The sequence below is a fragment of the Triticum aestivum genome, chromosome 7B (assembly GCF_018294505.1).
Source record: "Triticum aestivum cultivar Chinese Spring chromosome 7B, IWGSC CS RefSeq v2.1, whole genome shotgun sequence".
Lineage (NCBI taxonomy): Eukaryota > Viridiplantae > Streptophyta > Magnoliopsida > Poales > Poaceae > Triticum > Triticum aestivum.
Window position 1 is genome coordinate 115,160,776 of NC_057813.1, and position 10,852 is coordinate 115,171,627.

The window sequence follows — 10,852 nt, forward strand, 5'->3', positions numbered from 1 at the left end:
TTTGCTTGACAGGTGTCGTGGGTGATTCCAGACACCGGTAAGTTAAGCTGGTGTGTGCGAGTCAGCTGTGTTTTCAATTAAAAGACCGTAAATGGAATTAGTCCTGATGGACTAAAGGAATCTGTTACTCATGGGTAAAGAGTACACCTCTGCAGAGATTAAATCTATTCGAGTCGCCATGTCCATGGTTAAGGACTACAGTTTAGGATGGGTCAAGTGTCGGTCTTAGTGTCGGTCTTCGGAGGAAAAAACTGCTAAACCAGAACATTGATTATGACCTGTGACATATGATGATTATGATTATTATTATTATGGACTAACCATTTACTTTATTGAATTATTGAGTATCCCTGGGACGGTTCTACCTCCTGGATATTCACCGTGATTATTCTCTCATAAACCCTTTTTGTGGTATCGCTTAGACGCCCGACTGCGGCCTGCTTGTCATTTATATTACTTATAAGCCCTTTATGTGGTGTCGCTCAGACGCCCGACTATGGCATGCTTGTTATTTAAATTATTTATAAGCCCTTTATGCGGTGTCGCTCAGACGCCCGACTATGGCATGCTTGTTATTTATATTATTTATAAGCCCTTTTTGTGGTGTCGCTCAAACGCCCGACTGTGGCATGCTTGTTATTTAAATTATTTATAAGTCCTTTAGGTGGTGTCGCTCAGACGCCCGACTGTGGCATGCTTTATATTATTATCCTTTCGAGGCATCGCTTCAGACACCCGATCAGTGCATTCTATTTCTACTCTATTATTGTATATTCAAGTTATGAATAACCTGTCTGTGTGCATCATGGGTTTTATTTTTATGACTGACGTTGTGATCATAGAATATTTCGGAGCATGATTATCATTTGTTATATTATACCCGTGTTCATAATGTTTGCGAGTACATTCAAAAGTACTCACTGGCTTGTCCCTGGCTATTGTCTTGGCCAGATTTCTTGCACGGAGAGGAGCGTTGCGATGACAGCCCCGGAGCTTACGCAATGATGATAGCAGCCTTGCGAAGATAGGAGTTATCCTGGTCAGCTGTTCCTGTGGGAAATGGAGTCCCATAGACGCTGATGAACCACAAACTGCTTCCGCCATCAACCACTAGCAACCTTGTGTTGTACTCATAGGCCAGAATGGTCTTGTACTACATATTTTGTATTTTTCTTGGAATTTATGTATCAGGTTGGTGCCTCATCAGCTAACAGTAATCCTAGGGCTGGTGAGCACAAGGACCATTTTTGGGAAATTAATATCCCGAAAATCCGGTCCTGACAACTACCGCCCACCAGCGCGGTACTACCGCTGAGGGGCAGGACCAGGGGGTTATGTCGGGACAGGGGGAGGTTTCATCTCCCCCATACCCATTCGCTCCGCTCCCTCGTTCCTCTTCGTCTCTCTAGCATCGCCTTGCCGCGGGAGGGCTCCAGCGGGCCGTCATCTCTGGGTCGTTCCTCTCCATTTCCTTCGGTGGAGTCGATCCGCACCTCGTCCTCTTGCCATGGATGCCGGTATTGCCCCTGTTCCTCCTATCTTTTTGTCTAGATTTCAAATCTAGCGTCTTAGGGGCAATATTGGTTGCATCTCTCGATTTTTGGCTGAATCTAGGCTTGAGTAGGTTGGAGGCAACTAGACTGTTTGGATTAGTGTTTGGTAGGAGTATTTTGAATTTGGTAGTCCGGTAGTGCCGGATTTGACCACGGCAGTAGGGAATCGCCGTTCCCCGTCTTGAGAGGTACTACCGCTCCCAGTGGCGCGGTACTACCGCTCGGGCAGTACTGCCGCTTACAAACCGCGGTACTACCGCTGTCTGCCCAGTTCCATCATGTTCCTTCCATTTCCTGATCTCCTTTGTTGTGTTTGTTGGCTTATGCTCGTTCCTTCTGGTTGTTTCGTGTGGTTGTGTGTTTGGTTCTAGGTGATGAACTTTCTGAGCAGCAAGCCTGCCGTGTCAACCCCGGTCGTGCAACGTCAAAGCGCTACCACACATGTGAGTTAGCAGGTGGTTCCTCTAGTGCTCCACCGCCGCCAGCGGGTGCTTCCTCAAGTGCTTCACCTCCACCTCAACTCAAGAAGAAGTTTGCCGTCAAGCCAAAGCCGAAGGGCAAAACTGTGCCTGAAATGAATGCCAAGGAGTTCTGGTAAGGCGTCGCCGCAACCCCTATGTGGAAGACCAAGAACCCACTTTGGTCAACCGTCCGTTCTGGGACCGCTTTCAGTTTGCCATCTTCTTTGATGTGATCAAGGCCAAGAAGAATCTCTATGTTGATGTGCGCTCCATCGACACAGACTTTATGGAGAAGGACCCTAAGTACTTTGGTGAAGGCCTTCAGATGTGCTCTCAGCTGAACATTCTCAGAATCATGCAGTTCAACAAGGACTTTGATGCAGATATAGTGGATCAATTCAATGCCACTGTCCATCTAGGAACTGATGAGGAAAGGACTCTGACTTGGATGACGAATGGCAAGTTGCTTTCTGTCAAGTGGAAGGCCTTCATGGAGTTACTTGGGGTGGAAGATCACGGGCTTGAGACTCCAGTCGGCTTCCGCCCTCACCGCAATGCCACCTCCACTCACAAGCAAGCCCTCTGGCCCTACTGTTCTATGAAGATTCACCCGAGACTAAGAAGGAAACCTATGAGCTGCCTGCCTTTCTGGACATCCTTCACTGTGTCTTCCGAGATACTCTCTTCCCTCGTATCGGGAATCTGGATATGGTCCACTCCTATCTCGTGGACATGCTTCTCTTCTGCCAGCATGAGAAGGAAGCAAACACTGGCGAGTCCCTGGACATTTCTCATGTTATGTGGTCTAAACTTCTATCTGCTATCTCTGAGCACAAGTGCCCAATCTATGGATCGTTCATCATGTTACTCATTGAGAAGGCCTGGGAACATTCCTATCCCAGGGTCATGCTGGAAACTGGAGATTTGATTTCTCATGAGATCAAGCGTCTGAGGAAGAAGGACAACTGGGGCACCCCGGTCCCTAAAACTGGGGGTACATCTGGAGATCGAGGATGAGGCTGATGCTGATGATGACGCTGACTATGAGCCTTCTGGAGCAAAGCCCTCTTGGGCAAAGAAGCTCAAGCTCAAGATGAAGAAACTTTTCTGCATGGAGTCTCATGGTCAGTACATGACTCATGTGGTTGAGAAGAAGGCCAGGGGACGTCACAAGGAGATCATGCGTTAGTTGGGTGCGACCGTTAATAGTGGATCTGAGGGCCAGATAACTGAGGAGGAGTGGATTCAGCAGCACTGCCCATGGACAGATTCAGACGCCGAGCAGTTTCCGACCGATGACGGCGGTGCAGACGATCCCGCTGGGATATGATGTTCGAGATCCTCTGCTTTCTATCACCTGTAGCCGTAGCAACACTCTTTGCCCTATTTGGTGTCTCGATGCCAAAGGGGGAGAGAGTTTAGGGATTTGTGTCGTTGTTTAATTTGTGAGTGTGTCTTTGTGGTGTCGTTGTGTTTTCTCGCCGTTTGCTTTGTTTGGTTTTGTGCTAGTGAGACCTAAGTTCCCGACATATGGTGTGAGACATATGCTACCTTATCTTTATATTATCATTATCTATGTCTATCTAGTACTTTTTTATCTTATGAGTTGCATGCTTATCCTGTTATATACCCTGCTCTCATATATCCTACTTAGGTTGTTGGTCTATAAAATATAGGGGGAGTGTTGATCCTAGTATGTGTGATGTGCAGTCCAAAGCACTTATCTAGAAAGCACACATCTAGGGGGAGCCCGTCTATATTTTAGAGTTGTGGGGTTTGCCTATGTCCTGTGTCTTTTCCCGTTTGTGCAAATCCCGTATTGTCATCAATCCACCAAAAAGGGGGGGATTGTAAGGGCATATTTATCCCTAAGGTGTTTTGGTGATTGATGACAATGCTTTTGCGGACTAATCGTGTGCGTTAAGTTTTTCAGAGATTCATCCTTTGGCATGAGACGATTCCCTCCCCTCGGAGTTTTATTCAAGACGGTGCAGCTCTTTCATTTCTATGTTGGTGGACTAGTTTCGTAGGAGTCACTGTACTATCAAGAGGGGGTCAGCTTTGGTAAGGCTAGGGTGGAATCAATATGTACACATTCTTGTCACACCATCTGATCCTTTCCGCTTCAATGGAGAGCTCTTTCCCCTCCTTCTGTGCTTCGCTTCGTCCTAGCGGTAGTACCGCGGACCACAGCGGTAGTACCGCCCGAGTGTAACAAGCGACAGTACCACTCCTCAGCGGTAGTACCGCTTGGATCCCTCCACCGTAGTACCGCTGCGGCTCCGTGCTCCTACCGCCTCGACTCGAAGGCTATTTTCTCGTATCAGGTTTTGCGGTACTAGGTGCGGCAGTAGAGGCGGTAGTACCGCTCTTAAGAGGTAGTCACTACAAAAAAACACTTCCGTGATGATACGTGTTTGTCACAGTAGGTCGCGTTTTTTGACATGCATGTACATCCATGACGATTTTATGACAGAATCAAGATAGTCATACCTGTGATGTCGTAGAAGTGTTCCATGACATTACCAAAATTATCATCACGGAAGTGTCCACTTCCATGACAATAAATCGCGTGTCACAGAAGTGCTTTCGTCAAGGGTGACCGACACATGGCATCCACCGTAAGGGAACACTGTTAAGCTATCGGGTCGGGTTTTGGATCTGATAACCTGTTAACAGCCCCGATCAATGGGGATTTTCCACGTGTAAAATCATCATTGGCTGGAGGAAACACGTGTCGGCTCATCGTTGGGACAGATGTCATCCACTCATTGGACAGAAGGCGCCTATGATACATCGACACGTGGCACGGCCCAACAGAGGCCCATTCCTGTGAAAAGGCCAGCCCGTTTGACTTGGTCAAAAGATGGCGGGCCGGCCCATGTTAATCCTGTTAACGGCTTGTTCGCTTATAGCCCATTTACAGCCCGCTAACCCAAGGCCCGTTGCGCCCTATCTGAATTAGGCCCAGTAGCGTCATCTGGGCTATCCAATATGATTCCAGCCCGTTTTCACTTCTGGTCCATGTATGGCCCATGACGTCTTTCGGCCCATATGAGGCCCTATGTAACTCTTGGCCTATTAACGGCCCGTGGTGAAACTGGCCCGTAATGAACAGTGTATCACTTTACACCCATTAACGGCCCGTGGTGAAACTGGCCCGTAATGAACAGTGTATCACTTTTTACCCATTAACGGCCTGTTATTCCGTTGGGCCATTTCCAGCCCATGTTATCTTTTGGCCTTCTCAGAGCCCATTTATTCTTGGGCTCATTTCCAGCATTCGTTTACTTACGGCCCGTTACTGTCATTTTCTGCTTGTGGGCCAAATTCAGCCTGTGGTTACAGTCGGCCCGTTTGTGGTCCGTTAATACGTTGGGCCGTTTTCATAGCGTCATCAAATACGGCCTATTAACGATGGCCCGTTATGGTCGGCCCATGAACGGACGATTCCAACTCTAGCCCGTTTACGGCCATACTGCGGCCTGTTATTGGCCCATGTTTGGCCAATCGATCATACTGCCCGTATAGGGCCCATTGATGATACGGCCCGTAGAAGGCCCATTGTTTCTACGGCCCGTAGAAGGCCCATTGTTTCTTTGGCCCGTAGAAGGCCCACTATTTCTACGGCCCGTGGAAGGCCCACTATTTCTACGGTCCATAGGAGGCCCAGTGTCACTACAGTAAATATTTGCCAATGGTTATTGTGGCCTAGTTTTAACAAATAGGTTATTGCAGCCACTAGTAAACTGCGGAAAAAGAACTGTTATGACTACAAGCAAACAAATAAACAAGACAACAAGGAAATAAATAAGCAAGCAACTTACGCTAGGCTATCACGACTATCACACATATTACATCCACTAGGCATCAAAGTTTGCCACCAGTGCAAATAAATGCACTGACAAAAAAATATACAAAATTGAGAGCACTTTAGAAGGCACTAGGCCTGGCCAGGCCAGGCCCCCCCAAATAGCTGAAGAAGCTGAGTAGACCTTAGTTGTGTCAATGATAGATGCATCAACACTAGATTTAAGGCATGATAGTGCGCACGGCAGTCCTCTGACATCTTCATTGCATCTTTGACTTCAAGTCGGAGCTGAGCTGAAGCAAGCCTTTCCGCTTTAAGATAAGACTGAACAAGTCGAACTGATTGAGGCAGTGACTGCACATAGGTTGTCTCACACCTACTGGTGAGTAGCTTCAACTCACTGTCTTCATCAAGACAGGACCTTGGGGTCATCTCGCTGTCCTCAAGATGGTTTGGCTCACTATGTTCCCTAAAATTCTGCCTGGCATAAGAGATACGACTCTGAAAGAGAAACAAGGAGACACGTAACAGGTTTCACAATTATATAAGCAAATAAATGGATCTGTTCTGCATAAGGAACATGTTTTTACAACTACAATTTGAAACTGGTAGTTGTTGCAAACATCCAATCAGATGTAAACAGCAAAGCAAACAACAGTGGAGGAAATGATGCCTATCCAAATCTATACTAGAACAAAGTTTGAAGGCTTGAGAAGGATGAACTTACATTACATGTTAACACGGGCTGGACAAAGCCCTTCTCCATGTTGATGGAAGGATAATTCAATAAATTCCCCAAAGAAAATTCTTTATAAGCGTTGCCATTATTCTACATTTTGCAAAGAGTAAATATAGATCAAATAATATTGGAAGAAACAGAGGATAATGAAGCTCAGGTGCAGACTGATGATACATAATCAAATAGCAATTAATTAAGTACAACGTTACAAGGCAAAAGGGAGAGAGGTACTGACAAGAGCAATGCAGAGCCCATTATTGTTTTGAGATCGTATGATCCTTTGAGCAAGGAGATTCATCTGAAATTAGTTTTCATACAAGAGAGAAGGTAAGGCACAAGCAGAAATTTAGGAGTTCAAATTTTGAATTGATATCATAGACAGTACCTGACGCTGGGCTCCCAGCAGTTCTAATAGGGGTTTGGCCACTGGAGTAGGGGTAAAGTGTGGTACAGTTGGGCCTGTGTTTTCTGTGGCTGCTGATCTATCTGATTTAACAGGTATCACTACCTTTTCCAAATACCTAGTTTGTACTCCTTGAGGATCTGCACTCACCCTCTTCCTTTTGGACATCTATTACGAAAGAACAACATTTGACTGGAAAAACATAGTGTGACGACACATGGAATAGGTACAGAAAATGGATAGGTATGGCATATACTCATATATGATGCTTAAACTAAGCAGATGGTGTAACAAAGTAGAAGTAATGCAAGAGGTCAGATGCAAAATATGTGCGACCAATACAACTTTGCAAAGTTAGAGCAAGCACCTTGATGGGTGAATAAGATAGGCCATCCTCCACCATGCCAAGTTTGTTAGCCAGTGGATCGTTCCGCAATATTCCTCTCGTGCGCCCATTCTCATATTCATTTTGATAATGTTCAATATCTGACATGCATGAAAACATAAAAACAAGTGAGATTTTCTTTGTAATGCAGAAGTGATTCTAATCCAATACTGCCTCCCTGTAAACCCCTTTGTGCTATCTCTGCAATTCTTTTAAAAGATGCCATGCATGCTGTAATTTGTTGTGTGCATTAATATAATGTGGCCTACTACTCAAAATATGAGAGCTCCAGAAGTGATGACACTTCGCAGATGATAGCTTCAACATATAGTAAAGAAGAACAAGTCGACCTGACCTGACAGATTCAAAATATACTAAGGGAGAACAACTCGACCTGACCAGTCGACCGCAAGAGAAGAGTATCATCTTAAAGAAGAGCAGAAGAGCAAGCAGATTGAAGATATTACAAGTCTTTCAATACAATGTCGGTTGGCCACCCATGATGAACCAGAGCGCACAGAGAAATACTATTCTTTCCGGTCTCTCCATATGTGGCTCACATGCATTTCGAAACTAAAGTAGGAACATTTAGCTAACCAATTAAACATCTCTCAGTTTTACTAATATCAGCAATAATATCAGATATGAATTTGTACAACTAAGCTTGTTTAGCTCGATGGGTGGAGCAGTGCTATTACGACACGAACCACGTAGGCTGATTGTGGTCATCATAAAATGGGGAAAACATAAGCATGATGAGTACAATGTTGACCGTGGCAGTGGGATGGCAGATCTGAAGCTGCAAACCGCGCAAAGGGTAGTTAGCAACCGATGTTTGCTTTGAAATAACAACTAAGATTTGGTATGGACAAGAAAGTACGGTCAACAAGTGACAAAGAAATGCAATTATGCTGTCTCTCTATATGTCGCGACATGCATTTGGAAACTCAAGTGGGACCTTTAGCTAACCAATTAAATGTGTCGGTTAACTAATATCAGTATCATATCACAATCATATTTGAACAACTAAGCTTTCGAATTCTGAGTGTTGTGTTGTTTAGCTTGAAGGGTGGAGTAATGCTAGTACGACAGAAAGCACCTACGCAGATCATAGTAGAGTAGATAAAAGGGGAAAACCCTAAGCATCAAGAGAAAAATCAGGAAAGTGGAACTAGCTGGACCAGTGGGTGGCGCACATGCTTTTCGAAACGAATATAGGAACATTAGGTGACCAATTAAACATTCTCTATTTTAGTGATATGAGCATCATATCAGATTCGTATTTCAACACGTAAGCTTTGGGTTGAGGTCTTGAGGAGCAGTGCTAGCAGGACACGAAGCACCTACGATGATGGTAGTGAATATAAAGGGGGGAAACCATAAACTTTACAAGTATAGTGCCCATGCCATGGCAGATCTGAAGGTGCAAACCGGACAAAGCTACTTCGCAACCAATGTTTGCTTTCAACTAGCCACTACGATTTGGTATGGACAAGAAAAGTACAGTAAACAAATTACGATCTATTTTGCAGGTGAGATCAATAACTTAAGCACATATGGAAGCGTACCACCTCTCTTGCGATGCCGTGTAGGCCTATGCTGATACATTGAGGGTGTTGCGGGTGCGATGGCTGTAGGCGGCAGGGAAGAAGACTTTAGACGGCAGACGGCCGGGTTGGGGGATATATCCTATTGCCGTGGACGAGGCAGTCGTAGGAGCGGCAACAACAAGGTGGACGACGGCGCCGATGAAGCGAGAGGAGGCGATGAAAGGATCATGGTCCAGCACCGTGGATGAGAGATGTCCATCTCTTGCAGTGGACGACGGGGTAGGGGTAGCGGCTCCGGCAAGGTGGAGGATGGGGTGGCATATGGAGGAGGCTGGCCGCAGTGCGGAGGTTTTCGTGCCGCCGATGGTGTATGAATGGGGAAATGCGGGGGAGGGGGGATCTCAAACTTTGGGACGCACTTCTTTGAAATAGGGGAAAGTTACGAACTTATCCCCTATTTAAAATTTCGGACATCGCGTCGGTTGGGGATAGGACGGTAATCTCGCATCTCCCAAATATTTTCCGGTAACTATTTCGGGCGAGGAGAGGGTGTTTTGCCGCCCACGGTTGGCGCCCATGGTGTATGAACGGGACTGACAGGTAGGGCGGTTGTGTCACGTCTAATGTTAATTACACATCTGCCCCTATTTAAAATATTAGACTACGTCGATTTCGGACGAGGAGAGTTTGTTTTGCCGTCCACCGTGTATGAATGGGGAAATGGAGGAAGAAACACATGTCTTTCGGACGATCTTGAATCAAATGTGTTTTGCCGCCCACGTTTGGCGCACACCATGTCCGAATGGGCTCAGAGGCTGTCGTGTCACGTCTGATTGAAGTTACTAGTCTACCCCTATCGACATTAATGTAAATCCGGTCGATAAGGATGTCAAGTATCAAGGGTAGACAGTGATTTCCATCTCGCAAACACTTGCTTCGGGCAGCCCACAAATTATAGTGGGTGTTTAGCCGCTTCGTTCAAAACTTGGGAGAATTAGCATTCACGTTTGCCCTGGGCCCTGGCAAACTAAATTCAAATCCAATTTGTATTCGATTACGAATATCCATAGATAATTATACGTTTTGTTATTTATTTCTTCAAAACCACAACAAAGATTTATTCCACCTTTACATATGATTATGATTTAGAAATGCCATGATCTTTGAATTTAGTAGGTTGGATACACTCTGAGTCAAACAGTTATTTCATCCAATACAATATGCTCACACGAAAAACGGTTCACCTTATGTCAATCATACAAGTACTAAGGATTACCTCGCCTAAAAAATCCGGATCATTACAACACATGGACAACATAGGGGGTCTTGCAATATAATCCATTCAGAGACATGACACAACATGCAAGTACAATAATCTAATGACAATTTCAAATGGTATCTAAAGAAGAACCGGGATTACCTAGGGCTTCAGATAGCAGAAACAGCAGGACCTCCTCCGTCTTCAAATGCAATATTCTCACTTCCTCCAATTCTTGGGTTGCTTGCATAATGTGTGCCGCTAATTCCGTAATTTCCAGCCTCAAGATAAAGATTACCTCATGCATGGCAGCCACACCATCTCTTTCTGCCTCTAGTAGAGCCTCAAGCACTATAATATCTGTGCTCAGACTGCTCTCCGGCGGTGTTGCCTCTGAACTGCTACCATCTGGTAACATGGATGGTGCACTTATTCCACAAATAGATTTTGGGGTTGTACATTGTGTCCTAGTGTGAGCGACATCCTGAAAGGTTTTCGCTGGACATAAGTAAGAGATAGTTATCGTATGATCCAGGCAGTAAGCTTACATGGTAAATGACGGACAAATTATTGCCGAGCATGGCAAACTATATTTAAATGGTTCGAAGCAGCATCAGCCGAAAAGAAATTAAAATGGTAAGATGAAACTAGGGATGTAAGTGGCAAATAAACGACATCCGCTAGTCCCATCT